Raw genomic sequence first — 21,557 nt, 5'->3', positions numbered from 1 at the left:
GGAAATACCCCAGTTCTGAGAGTATTCTAGACAGTAGCGGCAGGGGGAAGCAGAGGAAGACCTCCACTCCGTTGGAAATACCAGGCGAAGATGGACCTGACCTGGAAAGAAGACTGGAGTGCTGTTGTAAACTCAGCTATAACAGCGTAAACTTTGTCTTCGCCAATAGAGAAGAAGAACAATATGAGAGCGTGCCTAACAGCTCATAAAAACTCTCATATTTCCACAAAATTTCGAACAGACGGCAACACGAATACAAGCCTCCCGGCTGTCAAATAAAAACGAACGTGGCGCATACAACTATTCATAATGGCTAATGGGCGGCGCGAGTGTTTAGGAAGCAATGGGTAATACACGTAGCAATGGAGTTGACAAACGAGCCCATTTGCTGCCTCATGTAAAACTCTTTACTTTTTAGCTTTTCTTTCATTTTGCGCTGCCATTCTCGGCTCCGACAAAAATGCATTCACTGCACACTACTACATACTTCATTTACCGTTTACCAGCAGCGCGAAGTAAGCTATACCGCCTGTGACGCTATTATTTCCTGCCTCAACAGAGAACTCCTTGTTTCTATGTCTACAGCACTCGTTCACGCGCTCTCTACCCCGCTCCCGCCATTTGTATACAAGCATGCCGCTTTTCAGGAAATTTTTCCTTATTCTGTTATATTTCTTTGTATAATTATATGAGTAAGGCTCTGTGTGGGAGTGTAAGGGTATGTGTACCAGGCTTGCTACGGAATGTACTTTATAGAGCGAATTTTTGTATTTGACAACGTCTTAGAATTTCCGGCAAACCAAGCTGCCTGCCACTAACAGTTTGTCTTTGTCGCCAGCAACGCTACCTCGAATGGCAGTTTGAGGCTAACTTTTTTCTTCAGTCTGTTGCATTTTTCCAATTTTGTTTTTTTCATTTTTTTATTTGTAGAAAATATTTTTATGCATTTTGCTTTGACAAGAAAGTGCCAATATTTTCCTGTAATTAAAGGAAATCAACAGAGTATATATCAAAGCTTTTGGCTAGCTAGTAACAGACGGATGTCGACTAATGAAACTAGCTAATTTAAACGGAGTAGTTAACGGCATAAGGTGGTATGTGACCTGGCTGCTAACATAGCTACAAAGAAAAGACGCCATTAGCTAATTACTTTGACGATTCTTTTTTTTTAATTTCAATTTTTTTCTAATTACAATTATCTAAGCATACATATGTGCTATAAGCTGTAATTGGTTCGTCATAACATGAAGAGTGATGAATCGAACATACAATTGGCATAAATAAAACAGAGTGACATAATCAAGTACAGATGAATACCAGACATTATAACACTTAAAAGACTGAGTAATTAACTCAAATATTTGTATGTATTATATTTTCCAAAGAGAGAAGAACTACTTAAAAATGGTGAGTGAATCGAAAAGAAATATTATATAATACGTAATTTTTGTGTAACTGTTTCCAAGAGAGAGATTCAAGAGCTGTCATTTTATCCAGAAAAATTAACGGTTTGGTGTGGTTTGTGGTTGTGTTTTCAAAAATAATGCCGAGAAGAACGTCAACGTCAATGGCGACCGTTATCGCATCATGATAACCGACTATTTGATGCATGCAATTGAAGCTCATGATCTCGGCGAAATTTGATTTCAACAAGACGATGCCACTTCTCACACATCCCATCAATCAATGGATTTATTGAGAGAACAGTACGGTGAGCAGATAATTTCACGTTTTGAGCGGCTCAATTGGTCACCAAAACCGTTGATATCACACCGTTAAACTTTCTCCTGTGGGCAAATGTAAAATCTAAGGTTTAAGTGGACAATTCCGCTTCCGCTCAGACCTTGGAGCAGAGCATCACGTGTGTCAGACGCCAGTTACCAGTCGAAATGCTCGAACGAGTCATCAAAAATTGGGCTCAACGGTTGGACTATCTGAGACGTAGCCGTAGCCAAATTTTAAAGAGATAATATTCAAAAAATAAATGACAAAGAATGTTCTTTCTAATGATAATAAACTTTCCTTATTAAATTTGAAGTTTTTTTTCTTCAAAAAAGCAGAGAATCTCGAAATGGATCAGCCTTTATAAGCTCGTCAAAAACTGATTTGATGATCTACTTAATGTTGGAAGTTAAATGTTATACTTCTTGAACAAAAGTTTCGAAGAAATCCATATATAGACAAATAATGATAACACTGGGGTTTCTTGCTGTAAGTAATTCGTGCATTTGTTTGTATGGAACGATTTTAAAAAGAAATGGAGCAACTGGAAGGTGTACTAACTAGCATTAGAAGAGATTAATACATTTTTTAAGGGTTACGTTAATTATAAAATTTCAAAAAATAGTTTTATTTTTAAAACTATGAAATGACCAGATCCTTTGATTAATCACGACCTATACTCATCTTCTAATCAAGGAAATTTTATTTTTTTTTATTTTAGATGAATAATTCGTCTCTAATAACTTTGGTGAAATCTACACTATAAGGTCTCAAAAATGACGATAAATTTTTTCTGTCATTAAAATTGAACGGCAAGGTGAGGATTTCGCAAGAGCATCAAACGTACTACAAAGAGACGCTATAATGCATTTAATTTCGGTGCCCCAGCTCGAAACACTCAAAAATTTGGTTACTTTTTTAGTCGACATAAGGCAGACTAACGCTTATATTCATGTTCGTAAAGCAGGATCCGAGTAAATTGGGCGTCCTACAAAATTACTGGACCTACTTTTTGTATGTGACTATACATTTTGAGATCTACCATTTTAAGGTATATATTTGGACATCTTTGCTAGTTCAATGACGCAAAAAAAATTATTTTTAATTGCTCTTATCAAATATTACCCGGATTTTTTTAAATATATATTTTTATCCTGGAGTAGTACAACCTTTTCATTAGCGTAAAGTTTCCCCATATGTAAATTAGAGTGTGCTTGACAAATGATTATTTACGATGCGATTTTTAACATGGAAATGAAATTGAACAACGAGTTTCCTAGAAATTTTGTGTTTCCAATGTAATCCATTATCAAAGACGTTTATCACGCACACCACAAGGCATTCAGTGTCGTCGTCCACCCAATTCTTTTAGTGACGTTGACATCGAGATAGTTAAAAAACAAAAACAGTGCTCGAACATCGTCGTGCTGGCAAGAGAGAGATAAGAGAAGATCTCAAGATCTTATGGATGGACTCAATACATTTTGGTTAATGTTTTGGGTATAAAGAGATAATGTTGTAAAGATGAGTAAGGATCTCAATATTTCTTGTGCATCGACTCAGCACATTTTGTTTAATGTTTTTGGTATGAAACGTGTTAATGCTAAACTCGTACCAAAGCACCTGAATCTTTTTGCAAAACAACGTGCAGTAGAGGTCGCAAAAGCAAAACAGGCAATAGGCCGCGCAAACTTCATCTAATTTCTAGAGGTCGGAAGAGAGATGCATCATTACTGGTGACGAGACGTGGATGTATGAATATAACTGTCCAACAATTTAGCGAATGTCGCTACAAAAATGGACCGAAAACGAAACTATTAAAGATCGCTGAAGACCTTAAAGAATATTCCAGCAGAGGCTTATAATAAGTATATAGAAGATTGACTCAAAATGTGCCTATTTTTAAAGCAATAATAAGGATTCGAATTATATTACGTGAAATGTTGTTTCTTTCTTGGTCAAATCAGGGCAAAGACAATACCATTGTGTTAAGCAGAGCGTTATCTTAATTTAGATTTGTGAATTGTAGAACGACTGCAATATTTTATTTGAAGATAACTTTTGTTTGTGTTTTATTATGACTCCTTTTTTATACCATTTATTCGTTGATTGCTCATAAGAATAAAAAATTGATAAGCCAAAGTTAATTTGGGCAAAAAGACCGACGAAGAATAAAACGAATTATGCAAGAATAATATAAAAAATGTGATATATAAACGCGTAAATGTATGGGTTTAAAAATATCCGTGATTTTCTTCAATCCACCGAATGAATTTACTCAGCCGCTGCTTTGCCTGCAAGGCATACAATTGTATTGTTCGAAGTAAATAAAATAAGAAATACAATTTTAGCCTTTTTCCTTGTTACGGACTTGCCGTTAACCCTTTTTCACATGCCACTGAACAATGAACAATGCAAAGCAATGAAATGATAATGTGGCAGCGCCTCTTCCACTTAATATTATGAATAATTCGTGCATAAAATGACAAGGACACTGAAATACGCAGGATACAAGCAGTTAAGGGCAGGTCAGAAACGCAATTTTTAGATTTTTTTTTTGAAATTTTTAGGAGCTTTCATAACCTTTTTACCGGGACTTTTTTCGTTTTTTCCCCTTAAAATTCAAAGCAACAAGCACTACGGACCAGCCGAAAAAAAATCTGGAAACTGAAAAAAAGAGACACTCACCACAACTGGTATGACACAGTAGACGCAAGGATGCCCAGCAGCAGCAGCAGCGGCAACAGTGGGCAAACCGTAAGCGTTCACACACAAATGATCCGTCTTAAAAATCTTTGTTGGCGGCGGCTGAGCCAGTATCGATGACGATGAAGCCGCCAGCGATGCGGAGGAGCACGTGTACAGCAGCGGCTGCTGCTGTGGCTGTGATTGCGACAGTTGGTGTTGTTGTTGCGACGTTTGACGTGAAATCAAATTAGCAGAAGCAGCAGCGGAAACGGCGGTGGAGCGCTGTGGCACCGCTTGTGTTTGCTGCACCTGCTGTTGTTGACTCAAATAATCGAGTACGGGTGGTGTACCGATTACTGCTGTTGTTGTTGCTGTCGCTGTTGTTGGCGCTAATGCGTTAGGTGTTGTTGCTGTAATGTCAGCAAGACTGTTAGCGTGACTGGTGTCTGCTTCGTTGGTTGTGGCTGTTGTTATTGCTGTGGTCGCGTGTGTTGTTGCCACTGCCACAGATGACGGTTCCGTGTATGCCGTTAAATGGCTATTTGTTGTTATTGGTGTTGCTGTTGCTGCTGCTGCCGCCGCTGCCGCTGCTCCTGCTGCCGCTGCTGCTGTTGGTGTAACTGCTGTTGCTACCGCTGTCGAGGCCTCTGCTGCGCCGTCTGCTGCTGCCGCTGTCGCTAGAATGAGCTGCTTATGTGGAATGGGGACTGGAGAGGGTTTCCTTTTTATTGACGCAATTTTAGTGCTTATTGATGGCACGTTGGCGGCAAAGATGGCTACGGTTGTGGGCTGGTAGTGCGGGGGATTGTGCGCCTTGTTGTTGTTGACAAATGTGCTATTAATTGTGACTGCCGTTAGGTTGTGTCGGATTTACGATTGTTATTTTATCGTGTTTGGCGATTTTCAATTCGCTTTTTATGCAATTTTATTGCTCTTTGAGTATATTGCTTTTGCTTTTGTTTCGAATTTAGGTATTCTTGGAATATTATTAAATTTTCACTTTAGCTGGAATTGTTGTTGGTAGGTGCTAAGACTGGTTCGCGGTTATTTGCTCAACAAATTTTTGATTGGGTTTGGCAAGGTATGGGTTTGTTGTTAATAATTTCGCTATAAAACTTTGTTTCATACAATTTTTTAGAGTATTCGAATCGAGCAAGTTATTTTATATTGAGCAATTTGTTCACAAGAATTGCTTAATTCAGTGCGTCTGTTTATTGATCGTCACAAATGTGTGTAATTTAATATTCGGCAAAATTCCGAAGTATTTTCGGAGAGTAATTTCGGAGTGTAGAAGGATTTATTGTAAAACTCAATTTTTCACTGGATTTCACAAATTTACGAAACTGTAATTTAGCCAACTGCACACAACAATTTAATTTCTTCACAATTTTTTTTTAATTTTTCAACGAATTGGACACATATACATAAACGCCAAAGGTTATTCGTATATTTCGATTTCGATATATTAGTCCCGTGTTTTTTTTTTTTTTGTTGGTTAACGGTTGTATTCAGTATTCGGAGTACTTTTCGGATTTTTCGGAGTATTACTCGAACTTGATACGAAGTATTCGGAGTAATTTTCGGATTTTATTCGAAATATTCCGAGTATTATTCGCACTTTTTTCGAAATATTCGAAGTATTATTCGGACTTTTTTCGAAATATTCGAACTTTATTCGAAATTTGTTTTTTGAAATGGCTTTAAAATGTTAAACTTTTCGGCATATTTAGGAATATTTTAGTATAATTTGTTGCACAGTATTTCTTCGCAGCTCTCAGTGCTTTTATTTTACCGCTACTTTTTGTTAGTAATCAATACATTCGTTTAACAACATTACTTTTTTCGTTAGACTAAATTTTTGAATTTTCAAAATCCAAATCGTTATTCAAAATTTCTCCAAACTTTAATCCACTTTTTATAAGTTTTGAACTGTCCGTAAATCCTGTCTTCGTTGTATTGTTGGTGAAAATATTTCAAAAACTAGATTTTTGAAATTTTTTATTTCAAATATTTCCTTTAATTTAAGTACTTTTCGCAATAATTCTTACAATTACATCAAAATATTGAAGTTTTGTTGTTTTTGAATAACTTTTTTAATCTTTCTGAGAGTGATTTGCTTAAAATTTCCGTTTTTACAGTAATTTCACTTATTAATTCTCACCATATTTAAATATTAAAGTTCCAAAAAAATTTGTTTCACCAAATTTTTTAATATTTTACTTCGGCTTGCCACTTTTTCTGTTATTTGGTGTAAGTTTCAAAATCGCTTTTGGTAATTTAGTAATTTTTTACTGTTTTTTTAATAATTCTGTATATTTTTGAGTTTTCGAAACTAGGTTTCTTATGAAATCTCAATATTGTTTTCACTTTTACCAGTAACGGTAGTACTTACAAGCACTGTCAACCATAATCTATTTTTCGAACGAGTTTTTAAAATTTTTCGGTATTTTTAATTTATTTCGAAAATAGTTTACACCCGAAAACAGCTATTTGGTTACTTTTTTCGAGTTTTCTTTATATCGTCTTACTTTCGCTTAAGTTTTATTTACGTTTTAAAACAAGTCTGGAGCAAAACTTCACCAACTTTTTTGACCTTTTCAAATCAATGCAAGTATGTGGTATATTTTTCGAAATTCTTATTTTATATTGAGCAATTATTTGACTTTCTCTCAGCTTAATTAATTTAGTTTCTTAACTATTTCAAAATTTTTAGCTATTTCTCCACTTCGTTATTTGCTTTGAGTAAAAATATTTTTTGTTTTGTCCTTTTTCAGTTTAAAATAATACTGTTCATTTGCTTAAAACACGCTTGCTCAAAACACTTATTTTTACTAATACTTACAGAGCTACAACAACAACAACACTAAGCAAAGCTAAGCTTACACTCTTCAGCAGCACCACAATTATTTAAAAACACTAATAAATAAGTACAATAAACAGCTGTACGACGGAATTAATATGGCTAAGTACTTAATAACTTTAGTTTTGCTAATTAAAATTTTTTTAATTAAATTTATACGCAATTCGTAAATATTTGAATTTCTTAATTCCTCGTACTTATTTTTAATTTTTTTTTTAGTTTTTAATTATTCGCAATTACTTGTTAATTATTCGTAAATAATTTTTAATTATCCGCAATTAATTTTTAATTTTCCTTAATTTTTTTAGTTATTCGTAATTTTTTAATTTTCCTTAATTTTTTTTATTCTTAGTTTTTTATTATTCGTAGTTTTTTAATTTTTCTTATTTTTGCAATTATTCGTAATTTTTTAATATTCCTTAATTTTTAAATTAATCATAATTTTTTATTTCTTTTTTAATTATTCGCCATTAAGTTTTAATTATTCGTAATTTCCTAATTTTTCTTAATTTTTTATTACTCGCAATTATTTTTAAGTTTTCGTAACTTTATAATTATTTTTAATTTTGCATTTATTCAAATTTTTTTTGAATATTAATTTTCTTTAATTTTTTAATTATCCGTAATTATTTTTAATTCTTATCAATTCTATAATTATTTTTAATTTTTTTTTAATTATTCGTAATTATTTTAATTTTACTTAATTGTTTTAATTTTTTTTTAATTATTGAAATTTTTTAAATGGTATATTTCAAATTTGCTATAAATTTATTTCATTTTTCTTATTTTTTTTTTTTAATTATTTTGCACCTCAATTTTTATTTTTTAACTATTACTTTCTTCACAATCTTAGTTGTTACACATAAATGGACTTTTAATTCACATTGACCGCTTGCCGCAGGAACACCATACACTAAATTTCAAGCGTTTTCTTTCACTTTTTTGTAAGTAATTTAAACGCAGACACGGATATCCGCTGGTGGCTCACTACTGGCGGTGCACTGAGGCGTATACGTAACCTCGCGGCGCTACTGTGCTGCACTAAATGTCTATGCCGCAACTAACATATGTTATTTGGAAAAACTTCGCGCTCACACACACACACACACGCACAGGTAAACACTTTGTATGTTTTATAAACGTTTCCAGTCAATCGCGCACTGATGCGTTGGCTTGTTGTTGCTTTATTGCTTGGTTCGCTGCCTGTTTGGTTGCTTGGCTGACTGTCTGACTGACTGGTGCGCTGCCACTGACTATCACTGGGCTGGCGTGCGCTTTTGTAGCAATAAATTTTCTTATATGCACACACACAGACACACAGTTCGACTACCGGCGGTGTTTCGACATACACGTACAACGGCGTAGACTACCGTTAGCGAAGCAAGCGCGTACAATATGGACGCTGAGACACGGCGTAATCAGTGTGTGGTGTTTTTTAGGAAATTACAAAGATTCGCTTGGCGTGTTGGCGTGTATATGTAAATATGTTTGTATGTATTTCTAAATATTTTCAGTTATTTTTGTATATAATATAAATATATATATATATATTCAGTGTATAGAACGCGCGCGTTTGCCGTGGCTACGAATGTCTGCTGTTGGTTGCTTGCTTTTAGTGCTTTTCGCACCTATTTTCTATTGAATACGATGTAGTACCGTTAGCAAACGCTTTAACTATGTCTTCAGCGACGCTCAATGCAAAGCACTTGTCTGCGATAGCGATTTTTCCTCAACTTTTTGGCTTGTTTTTGTGCGAAACACTCCTGTTTTAATACGATTCGAATGCTTTCGTTTTGTGTTGGCTGCTCGAGCTCCAGCTTGCTGCTCACTTTGGCGTTGCTGTGACGGCGTTTACTTCGCTTTTTGATTATTTATTAATTTTTGCTTTTCTTTCTTTGCTTTTCCTTTAGTTACTTTCGTTTCTTTTATTTATTTTCCTTTCTTTTATTTATTTTCGCTTATTTTTCGATCTAATAATTTTTCCGTTATTTTATATTTTTTTTTAACGCAAATCTTTTGCTTGAAATTAGCTTGACGTGCACTTGGTAAACGCTTTACAGCTGATGCTGACTGCCAACGGCGTTTGGTAGAGCTGCTGCTGATTAACTGGATGCTGATTGCTGCCGCTAACTGCTGACTGCTAACTTCGACTGGCGTTGGCCGGCACAATTGAACTTCTAAATGTGGCGGCGGCCTTTGAATATGGACGACGGCGGCTGCTGCACTCGGCTTCGTGCGCACCAAACGGCTAAGCTCGTAGAAGTCGTTAGGCGGTGTTGTTGTTTTTGTTGTATTTATTGTTATTGTAGCGTTTATAACAGAGCAAGGAATCGTTTACGCGAAATTCACTCGTTGAAACGAAGTGAAATGGCAGACAAAAGAATGCCATAAATATATAAATATGTCTATATATATACATGACAGTACTGCTATATATGCATACATGTATGTGTTTGTACATATATGTGTGTGTAGGCTGTGTATTATTCGTTTATACGTTGGTTTGTGTGTGTGTGGCATTTCGTTCCTGCAAAAATGGCGTTTCATTTCCGTTTGTCTACTCGCTGCTTTACGTACGAGTGCTCAAAAGCCGCTCAATACATATATAAAAACATATATATGTACATATGTCATATATCAGCAACTCGCTCGTTTGCCTTCATCGCTCAGCTAAGCACTCTGTAGCCGAACGCCGAATGCTTTCTGAGTTTCGCATTGTGCAAGGTTGGACACGGCCGTTACGCCAACAAAACTCTTTAGACAGAAAACAGAGTACGGTTAGTGGTGGCAGTTCGTCGCTTCGGTCGCTCGGTTAGTCGGTCGGTATTTCAGCAACGACGGCTGTGGGCTGTTACGAACACCTACAGTTAGGCTTATATAGCAACACAAACTGCATACACACATAAAAAAATATATATGTATATATATACATATATACATCCAAGTATATATATACGAGTTGTGCGTAAATCTGTATTCGTGACGCTCGGCTTTGCAGCGCCAAAAATGCCCAAACTCAACAGTTATAAAGTTTGCAGCGCCACAAACAACAACACATACAGTAAGCATGTCCCTACCACCCACCAAATCGCCCACTCATTTTCCTACCACATTTATGTTGTTTTTGTTGTTTCGCTGCCAGCGTGCAGCTTGCAGCTGATGCCTCTGCCGCCTTGTAATAGCATCGTAATTTCGTGTATTTGCCGGCATATTCTGCACAAGCCGAAGTTACTATAGACATGCGCAACAAAAACAACAACAACAAACGCATTTATACAACAAACATTGCAAGCATGCAACATCATTTCACTTGCCGACGCCGCTTCGCAGCAACTTTATCGACTTTTCTTTTATTACACACTTGGGATTTTATGGTTGAGCATTTCAGTATGGATGTGTGTATGTATGTGTGTGTGGTTGTAATAACAGTAAGTTGCGCAGAGAGTATGCGCGGCGAGTGCGCAGTGAGTAAATGCAGCGTTAGCAATGAAATATTGACAGAGGTACATATATGTATGTATGTATATATGTAAAAACCTGTATATAAGTAAAAGTATATACTACATATATGCATACAAAATAAAATTTTGCGCTCAATTTTATCGAAAGATATTGCCATATGGCTTTGGAAGACAGCTTTAGCAGTGCATACAAGCCTATGAAATCTATATATTGTTCCATATGTTTTTATATATTGTAAAAATGCTTTTATATAAGCTTGTATATACAATATTTAGACAAACGTATAAACAATCCACGTTTAGCGCCATTTTGCCACCTTATCTTCACATCCCTACTTCCACTTTTACTCATATACACTCACACCTACACACATACAAACTTTTAAACACATAGCCATATTTATTTTCAATATATCTACATACGTGTATACATATGTATATTTAAGTATATATAAGTATATACTACTAATCCTTTTTTATTTTTTGAGCAACGCGCTTGCGTTCTTCCAAGCCGGAAACGCTGTTTGATATTCAAAAATTGAATGCATTCTCCCGTATGCTTGGCTGTTGCCACATAAATATATATTTATATATGTATCTAATATATATGTATATATATATATATATATATGTAAGCTAAGCAGCTGATGCCCACATGCGTACGCAAGGCTCATCATGTCTGTAGAAATACAAACAAATTCACACCGAATGCACTCGTCGTTTGCCGATTTGTTGCAGCCAACTCAGAGAGTGTGGTGAATTTCGCTCAAATGAAATGCACTGTGCGAGAGCATATTTTTTACAAACGAATACAATACTATCTTCGTGAATATCATACACTTCTCTTAGTTGTGGTTAAACGAAAGCTTTGTTCAGTAAGCTTTTAGCTCTTAAATTTTATTTGAGCTTATAAATAAGAACATTGTGTGAATCAGAGAGCACACTACAAAAAATTTGGCATCCAGAAAAAAGTTTTGCTGGATCCCTAAGAATTCTGGAAAAGTGGCATACACTTTGGACCATGTGAACTTTTAAGACCTTATGGAATTTTTTGATCTTGTTCAGAAACGATTGGGTGATTTATCAAAGTCTATTACTTATATTGCATGTATTTATAACATAACCTTAAACATGTTTGTAAAGACTACAGATACTTAATTATATGAGGTCGGAAATAGTCGTATAGAAAATAATTTCGTCGATTTCATTGCTGCTTTCCCCGCAATGTCGGAATTTAATAACCCCGGAAAACTATTATAGTACACAGCTGTATTACTGATGCTAAACAATACCAAAAGTGCCATCAGGATCGGGAAGGACCTCCCCGAGCTGTACAATACCGAACGAGTTTTCAGACAAGGCGACTCCGTATCATGCGACTTCTTTAATCTACTCCTTGAGAAAATAATTCGAACAACAGAGCTTAATCGAGTAAGTACAATCTTCTATTGGAATGTACAGCTGCTGGCGTACGCCGATGGTATTGATATCATTGGCCTCAACACCCGCGCCGTTAGTTCTGCTTTCTCCAGAATGGATAAGGTAGCGAAGCAAATGAATCTGGTGGTGAACGAGGACAAGACAAAATATCTCCTGTCATCAAACAAACAGTCGAATTGGCTCTCACGTCACTGTAGACAGTCATAACTTTGAATTCGTAGATAATTTAACACCAACAACAACGCCTCGTAACCCAGAACCTTGGCAACAGGTGCTACTTCGAAATAAGTAGGCAATTGAGATATAAAGTCCTCTCTCGATGAACAAAGACCAAACTCCAGAAGTCACTCATTATTCCCGTCCTCCTATATGGTACGGGGCATGAACAATGAACAATGAAGAATGAGTTTTGGGAAAGATTTATGGCCGAATTGGCAACGGCGAGTACCGCAGTCGATTTAACGAGACATACGACGATATTCATATAGTTCAGCGAATTGAGAGACAGCAACTGGCTGGCTAGGTCATGTCGTCCGATTGGAAGAAAATGATCCAGCTCTGAAAGTAATCGACGCAGGAAGCAGAGAAAGAGGAATACCTCCAATCCGTTGGAAAGACCAGGTGGAGATGGACCCGGCTACATTTGAAATCTCCAATTGGCACCAAAAAGCGGAAGAAAGAACGCTAGGCGCGCTGTTGTAAACCCGACTATAACCTCCTTCAATAAATAAGAAAAAGAATATTTGGATGAAATGGAAGCGTTCGAGTCGGAGTTTAACAACCAACTTTCACAGCTGTGAACGCTGGTTATTTATGATTGCCAAAACTCCACCAGATCAACACACCCTTATAAATCGATGAAAAGTTTTCCGCTTATCTCAAATTTATTATAGCGGATAATACGAACCCCAGCAACTTCATCAGGTGCGCTGAAGACGTGCCTACCGAGATGTTTCAACCTCAGTCTGGTGTAAGCTGGATTTATTATATAATGTCCCGTCAGAACACTCTACCATTTCGCCGCTATGAACCTTGCTAAGAGCGAGCAGTTCATAGAAGATATTGCCTTACACTCTGGGCCATAAGTATTTTACAACTGTACAAGGCCTGATCCTTGAATAGGGATTGCCAAGTACACGGAACGTTCATAGATCCAAAACTAGAAAGTAATAGTTCAGCGAAGTATCGACTCGCTGTCTATCTGATGATGATAATGATCAGCTTTGCGGTTTTGCAGTGATACCGCTATGACCAAGTGCCCAAACAAGTCGAACAACAAAGTCAAACACTTCGTGACTTGTCTTGAGTGCAATGTCGGCGAGTTCAAGGCCAGTACCGGCGATCTGTTATCGTATGGCAGTTTATGCATACCCCCATGAAACATGCTGAACATGCGAGCAGTAAGTCTATTGCTACCTTGATGCCGGCCAACTCTGCTTCTAAGACACTTCAGTTGTCTAGTAACTTGAAACTAGAGTTGATGAAGAGGTGCCGATTGATGACTCTCCCTTTTCTCCTAAACTCCCATGATATAACATAATATATTCGTAGAAGATTTAGACTCTGTTTTTATACGACATGAAAGGTTTGTCTGGCGATTTTCAACAATAAAAGATTTGTTTGCTGGAAATTTTTTCTTCTAAAGGAATCACAACTACTTAATCTTTGAAAGTGTTACAGGGTTTTGGAGAGTCTAATTGATAACGAACACAGGTATTTGAGCGGTTCGAAACACTCAGTGAAGGTCATGAAGTCACCGAAACCTTATCTCATGCAAATCATCCATCCACCTCTGACGATAACACCGAAAAAGTGAAAGCTTCAAAATCTTCGTGTACGCATCAGAGAGATAGCGAGATACCTCAACATTTCTTGTAAATCGACTCAACACATTTTGGTTAATTTTTTGAATAAGAAGCGTGTCTGTGTTAGACTCGTACTGGTGCTGAGACCTGCTTTATGAAAATGGTCTCGAAGCTGCTCCAAAAATGAGCTGAAACCGTATAAAACTAAAATTCGCTGAAGGCACTGAATGTCATCCCAGACGTGGATTATTTATAATAAATGTATGAAAAATTATACTAAGTATTCGATACGTGTAAAAGGTGATCCATTTCAAGGTTCGCTCCTTTTTAATACAAAAAACACAGAAACTTCAAGTTTAATGGAGAACGTTTATTATCATTCGAAACACATTCTTGACATTTATTTTTTGGCGATTATCTCTTTTAAATGTCGGCCGCGACTACGTCTCTGATGGTCCATCCGTTGAGGCCAATTTTCGATGACTCTATTGAACATTTCGACTGGTAACTGGCTCCAAGGCCTGAATCGGACCAAATGCGACAATTTTACTTGTTTACATACTCAATGAGCCAGAAATGGCCTTCATCGCTGAACAAAATTAGGCTTTTGGAACTTTTCAAGAGCTCACAGAGCAAAGCGATGTCGCTTGAGAAGGTCGAGCGGCTTCAGTTTTTGCACAAGCTGTATTTTGTACGCTTTCAATTTAAGATCTTGACGAAAAATGCGCCAAGTCCGAGTTTCCACGGTCTTCATGTACTCTCAGCTATGGCTGTTATATTTTTTTCACTGTGCGCTGGACGTGGTCTATTTGGTCGAAAATTATCCAATAATGAGTGCTGAGTCCAAACTAATGTTAATAAAAATTTTGTCAGGCCTGGCCAAATTTCATCAAATACTACATGCACAACTACAAGTTATTCAAACTCATTTTGATTTCGGTTACTTTCAATAACCAAAGTGATTGAGAACGGAACCGAAAATGTGACAAAGGTCTTTAAAATCGGCAGAGTTTCCTAAACCTAGTTTAACTACATCTTATGCCTCTTGAACTGCAGCTACAAGAACAATCCTAAAGTGATGCAGTTATTTTAAGCACATACATATGTCCAAGGAGATCTATTCTAGTTTAGTTTTCTGATGACTCTCCAAACAAGACTGATGCAGCAATATTTCTCGCAGTGCACACTATTTTTAGAGCCATCTTGAAGTCATTTGCTTATTTTTACACTAAAAAACGGTTTTCGATTGTTTTATTTATTCACTATAACACACACACTTATCTGTACATACATATATGTGCTCAGTTTCCTTTGGGCAACATGGCATCAATCAATTAGCTTTATTAAAATGTGGTCACACGCGATGATATCTATGAACGTGCTATTTACACGGGAATATGGGAATGCATGTTTGTATGTGTGGGTGTGTGGATGTGTATCTTAACTAATGCAAAATATGGCAAGGTAAAGTCAAAAACCGCTTTAAGGCACTGAAGTGCAATATATTGAGCAATAATGGTAAAAGCAAGTTACACATTTACTTAGACAACGGCAAAGAGGTTGGCGGGCGGACGCTGCAACTTGTGGCGCACACAAAAGTACCGTAATGCCAAGGTATGCCCCGGAGGCAACAACTCGACCAGAAAAGGAAACTTGGGACTATCGAGTGCTAAAAAATCAAATATTTAATTCGCAAATAAATAACAGTACACAAAAATATTTATTGTAAACATTTGTATAACAGTGAGTCTTTGTGAGTGTATGTGTGTGGCCGAGAGCATTGCAGTGGCACTTTGCAAGTACGGAAATAGATGCAAGTGCATGTATATAAGTATGTGCGTCGATTTATAGCAACAATCGTATTTATTTTCTTGCTCGTTACTCGTGAATTTGTGGCCAATGCTATCTGTTTGAGGCAGTCTTTGCTTTATGGTCAGACAATTAGTAATTATAAGTGAATGTACGAGCGGTAAGTACCCGCAGCTACTCCACGCCAGTGAAAGAATGAAAGGAAAACTACAACAAAAGAAAAAACAAAACAAAAAACACAAACAACAAAAATAGTAATAATAAATAGTAAGTAGCAATGCAAAAAGTATTAAAACAAACCGAATTCGATGCAACTTAACGGCATCAAGTATTCAGTGGCAGTGCAGAAGCACTGCGCCGGCAGCGGCAGCAAACAGTAGAGGCGTACATGTTGTTGTTGCTGTAGTGGCAGTAGTAATGGCAGCCCAGGCAGTCATCTGCTGACCGACCAACGGAAGCACTCAACCGCGCAACCGCGCTACCAAAACAATCAAGCAAACTGTAGTCGAAAGTTTTTGTGAAATTTCATGCTAAAGCACTTTCGCACACGCAGGCACACTCACTTACAGGCAGTTAAACAGCGCGGCAGGCGCAGGTAACCCTGCAGGAATGGAGGAGCTGCATTTTTTTGAACTAAACATGTAACTAGTTGGAAAGTGGTGAGCAAATGAAGAAAAGAATCCGCTTTTAACTTATGCAGGGTGTATTTTAAGAGCTACAGAATTCTCCGGTCTTTATCAGAAAACCATAATCTTCTACTTTTTCAACTATATGTAGTTAATCTTGAAGAGACCTGAAGACATTCGACGGTTTCGACTTTATCCTTAGCGTCGTACGTCCTTTATGAAGCAATTACCACAGTTTAGGTCTTTATTCCTTGAGGAATGAAATATAGTAATTAATAATCTATAATAAATACTACTTCTCTTGAGATATACACAGATCATGCTACTGTTCCTATCAGATTAGGTTAGGTTAGGTGAGATGGCTGATCAAAGATCGAACGTAGACTGCTACATGCAGTCCTTTGTGAAGCCATAGAACAGGAGAACACCTGCGTTCGAATTTATAAATTAGGTATGACTGAAGGTATTCGCTCGCAATTGTTTAAGGCTTGACCTCCCAAACGAAGGAAATGTTGAGTTGTTTCCACCTCATCTTCTTCCATACTTCCATTCTGCAGATGGCGTCTGATAAGATTACCAACCTTACAGCATGAATGCCAAAAAGGCAATGGCCTGTTAAACCCCCACATCTAGGGAGAGGCCAGCCTTACTGAGGGCAAAGAGATCACTAGATCTCTTGCGATCAATCTTGGATCAATAGGCTTTTGCAACAGCGCATGTATCGATGGTGGTCCAGCGCTGGCCAAGCTCCCGCGAAGCCCAGCTATTCAGTAGTAGAACACAAGAGGATACGGGACCTTTCCTTGCTAACTCATCAGCTTTGAAATTTCCCTCGATTCTGCTATGGCCTGGCACCCATATATTGGTCTTATCGCAAAGACACTCGAAGCTCTTGATAGCGAGGTTTGGCACTCTTCGACGAAACCTGAACGCACTGTTTATGAGTTCAAGGTCAGTATCGCCGCTCTGTTATCTGAGTGAATGGTCACTTCTCTGAAGAAGATTGCACTCCGGAGCAGTAGATCTACTACTACCTTAATGGCTGTAACCTCGGCTTGGAAGACATTTTAATAGTCTCGAAGTCTGAAGCTGAAGTTAATAGAGAACTCCTGTCAGTAAACCCCACCATGCTTCCCCCCAAGCTTTGACCCATCCGTAAAGAAGCTCACTGCCCCTCTTTTCTAACAGTTTCTTCCCACCTACAACTCCTTTGTCGGTATATGGCAGCCACAGTTCACTTTGGCGAATCCATGAGCCAAGTGATCCGATATGAAGTCAAAGTGTGTGAGGATATCCCAGTGCTCAGATACGTGTTCTATTATGTTCTGATCAACTCCTGAAAAAAGTTTCTCTAAAGAACTTGATATTGATCGGATTGTTTGTAGCTGTCACACACTACTTCTTCTTGGAGAAAGGGACTAGTTTACGTCTATACAGACAGACAGGGCTAAATCGACGCAACTAACGTGACTAGATCATTTATATATATGTATATAATTTGCAAAGTCTCCGAGCTCCCTTCCTGACTCCTACAAACTTCCTGATTTTAGAATTTTCCTGCAGGGTTTACACCAGAAGAAATTCATACATACATACCCAAACATAAGACTACCGTACCTAAAAGCGAACAAGTACAACAGGAAACGTTATATTGTAACTGTGATTGCTACGTTCTCCTCAATATGATAGAGGCGACTATCGAGCTTTTGCAACGAGCCCGTGGAACCCTATCGAACAGCAGATCAGACAGCACCATTTGCGACAAGTCAAAAGGAAAAGTAAAAAGCAAGTAACAAGAGGCGACCAAGCAACAAACTTGCTACTACAAAGTAAGTTTCGAGTAACGACAAACAATTGCATTTCTTCTGAGTCTAGTGGGCCTAGAGCCCCTACGCTGTTGAGTTGAGCAGTCGCTATACGAATGCCCTCGACATTGCAATCAAATTGCTCAAGTATGCCACTGATAGGGGCTGCAAAAAGCAACAGTGTGGTGTACAACCAAACAACCGTGGGGCATTATACATTGCTCTTTCTCCTCCCGCCATAGGTGCTGGTATTTCAGTTAACTGTGATTGGAACGCGGCGCCGGCATTAAATGCCTAAATAGAGTGGAGTAAGCGATGAGTGGTCAGTTCCGAACCGCAATAACGGCGTTCCTACTTTCAAATCTATATTTATGTAAATATTGTGATTCATATGAAATTCTGAAATAATTATATAGCACATTCCTAGCGAGGTATCTGGATAGACACTGTTTAGTAGACGTAATGTTTGGTTATCGGAATACTTTGGGTACCGAGTAACAGCTTGAGATATATGTACCAAAAATCGTTGATTCGTTTTTTATATTATAGAATTCTCGCAACAATGTTGCTAAGGAGAGTATTATAGTTTTGTTCACATAACGGTTGTTTGTAAGTCCTAAAACTAAAAGAGTCAGATATAGGGTTATAGATATATACCAAAGTGATCAGGGTGACGAGTAGAGTTGAAATCCGGATGTCTGTCTGTCCGTCCGTCCGTCCGTGCAAGCTGTAACTAGAGTAAAAATTGAGATATCATGATGAAACTTGGTACACGTTTTTCTTGGCTCCATAAGAAGGTTAAGTTCGAAGGTGGGCAAAATCGGCCCACTGCCACGCCCACAAAATGGCGGAAACCGAAAACCTATAAAGTGTCATAACTAAGCCATAATAAAGATATTAAAGTGAAATTTGACAAAAAGGATCGCATCAGGGAGGAGCATATTTGGACGTAATTTTATTGGAAAAGTGGGCGTGGCCCCGCCCCCTACTAAGTTTTTTTACATATCTCGGAAACTACTATAGCTATGTCAACCAAACTCTATACGGTCGTTTCCTTTAGGCATTTCCATATACAGTTCAAAAATGGAAGAAATCGGATAATAACCACGCCCACCTCCCATACAAAGGTTATGTTGAAAATCACTAAAAGTGCGTTAACCGACTAACAAAAAATGTCAGAAACACTAAATTTTACGGAAGACATGGCAGAAGGAAGCTGCACCCAGGCTTTTTTTTAAATTGAAAATGGGCTTGGCGTCGCCCACTTATGGACCAAAAACCATATCTCAGGAACTACTAAACCGATTTCAATGAAATTCAGTATATAATATTTTCTTAACACCCTGATGACATGTACGAAATATGGGTGAAATCGGTTTACAACCACGCCTTCTTCAAATATAACGCTATTTTGAATTCCATTGCCTTCTCAATATAATATATATAGCTATTTTGAACCAATCTGATGCCTTCTCTGTATAATAATATATTTGGAAAAATATGTACTTTATCATGAACCATAAAATGTTCGGTGACACCCGAACTTAATAAAAAAAAAAAAACTGTCATGTTATTTTGGTAATCATGAAATCTTACGCCTGATTATCGCTTTATCATGCGAGAGTTTAAAAATGTGTTTCGGTGAACACCCCTACTAAGAGTTCTTTCGCAGCACCATCATCTATCTTGAGACCCAGCATTCATTATTCAATAATATTCGTCCGAATAGACCACGTCCTGCATGCGGTGAAGAAAATATATACTAATATTTTCTCGGACTGAAACAAATTTTAAGTTCTTGATTACATTTAAATTTTGAAATTGCTCATTTGAAACATTCCAAGAAGATCCGATGTTTTCGAGCCAAATTTTTTTCAGCGATGAGGCCCTTTTCTGGTTCAATGGGTATGTGAAAAAGCAAAATTGCCACGTTTGGGACGAACAACAACCAAAAGAGATTCAATATTCTTCTAACCACAAAGAACAACGGTTTGGTGTGGTTTGTGGACCGATGGAGTCATCGGTAGATATTTTTTCTCAAATGATGCCGGTAAGAACGTAGTGACCGTTATCGCACCATGATAATCGACTATTTGATGCTCACACATTTTTTACTAAATATTTATTAAAAATATATTAATATTTTAAGTTCTTAATTTAGAAATTTTTCATCATTTTACCAGAAGGTGATTAAATTTCAGTAGGTTTCAGCAAAGAGATGAGAGATCGCCAAGGGTGCTCCCAATTTTAATATATGGATATGGATGAATTCATGCACGGATGTTCAAATTAAAGTACATTTAGTTATTAGTAAGTATATTATACTTTCACATACTATACATACACATAGGTATATACATATGTACATGGTGAAAACAACAACAAAAGAAAGTATAAATAAAGATTGAAGCGTGAAAGTACGAAATTCATGTCGAAGACGTGACTTGAATCTTTAAGTAAATATAACAAGGAAAGAACGTTAACTTCGCATGCACCGAAGCCATAATACCCTCCACAGGAGGATTTCTTCTTGCAACTATCTATAAAAGGTCAATTGGAAGGTCCACAACCTTACACAAATCCATATGATTTTTAGTTAGCCCTAACCTTCAAAAAGCGCGTCCACAAATTTGACAGCTGTCGGAACATTAGTTTGTGAGTTCGTGTGAAGCAACTTTTGTTATTGGACAAAAATGGTCAAAAATGGATTTCGCGTGTTGATAAAAGATTTATTTTTGTGGAGAAAAAATATGGTTGAAACAAAAACTTGACTTGATGGAGAGATTTCGGACACTGCCCCAGGAAAATCAGTCATAAAGGCCGGGTATACTAAGTTTAGACGTGGTGAAATGAGGATCGAAGACGGTGAAGGCAGTGGACGCCCAAAAGAGGTTCTTACCGAAGAAAAGATCAAAAAAGTCCACAAAATAATTATTTTGGATGACCATAAAGAGAAGTTATTGGAGATAGCAAGCACTCTAAAGGTTTCAACTGTACGTTTACATTATCAAAATATAATCAACAATGATCCAAGTTCTCACACGATGAACTCGCTCCAAGCCGTGGAAAAACTCAACAGTCGGCTGGCAAGATTATGTCGTCTATATTTTGGGATGCGCTTGGAATACTTCTTATTGACTATCTTAAAAAAGGAAGAACCATCTACAGTGGCTATTACATAGCGTTATTGGACCGTTTTAAGGACGAAATTGCCGAAACAGAACCGCATTTGAAGAAATAAGAAGGTGCTGTTTCACGAAGACAATGCACCTTGCCACAAGTCAGTGAAAACGATGACAAACATCTACGAATTGGTCTTCGAACTGGTTCCCCATTACCCG

At 37.3% G+C, this 21,557-nt stretch overlaps 1 protein-coding gene across 7 annotated transcripts in view; it reads right to left on the bottom strand.

Annotated features, from left to right (window-relative positions):
* LOC126762956 (protein alan shepard) overlaps positions 1-21,557 on the bottom strand; it is a 632,879-nt gene that overhangs the window by 601,647 nt on the left and 9,675 nt on the right. For 5 of the 7 annotated variants that reach the window (XM_050480055.1, XM_050480057.1, XM_050480056.1 and 2 more), the window contains exon 1: positions 4,411-5,273. The exons of 1 other annotated variant lie outside the window; for it this stretch is intronic. The gene's annotated coding sequence lies outside the window, so the exon portion shown is untranslated. Of the gene's footprint in view, positions 1-4,410; positions 7,502-21,557 lie in introns of those variants that run through there. One more of the 7 variants, XM_050480059.1, reaches the window with a different exon arrangement.

Source organism: Bactrocera neohumeralis, chromosome 6 (assembly GCF_024586455.1).
Source record: "Bactrocera neohumeralis isolate Rockhampton chromosome 6, APGP_CSIRO_Bneo_wtdbg2-racon-allhic-juicebox.fasta_v2, whole genome shotgun sequence".
Classification (NCBI taxonomy): Eukaryota; Metazoa; Arthropoda; class Insecta; order Diptera; family Tephritidae; genus Bactrocera; species Bactrocera neohumeralis.
This window is presented reverse-complemented; position numbering and strand designations above follow the sequence as displayed.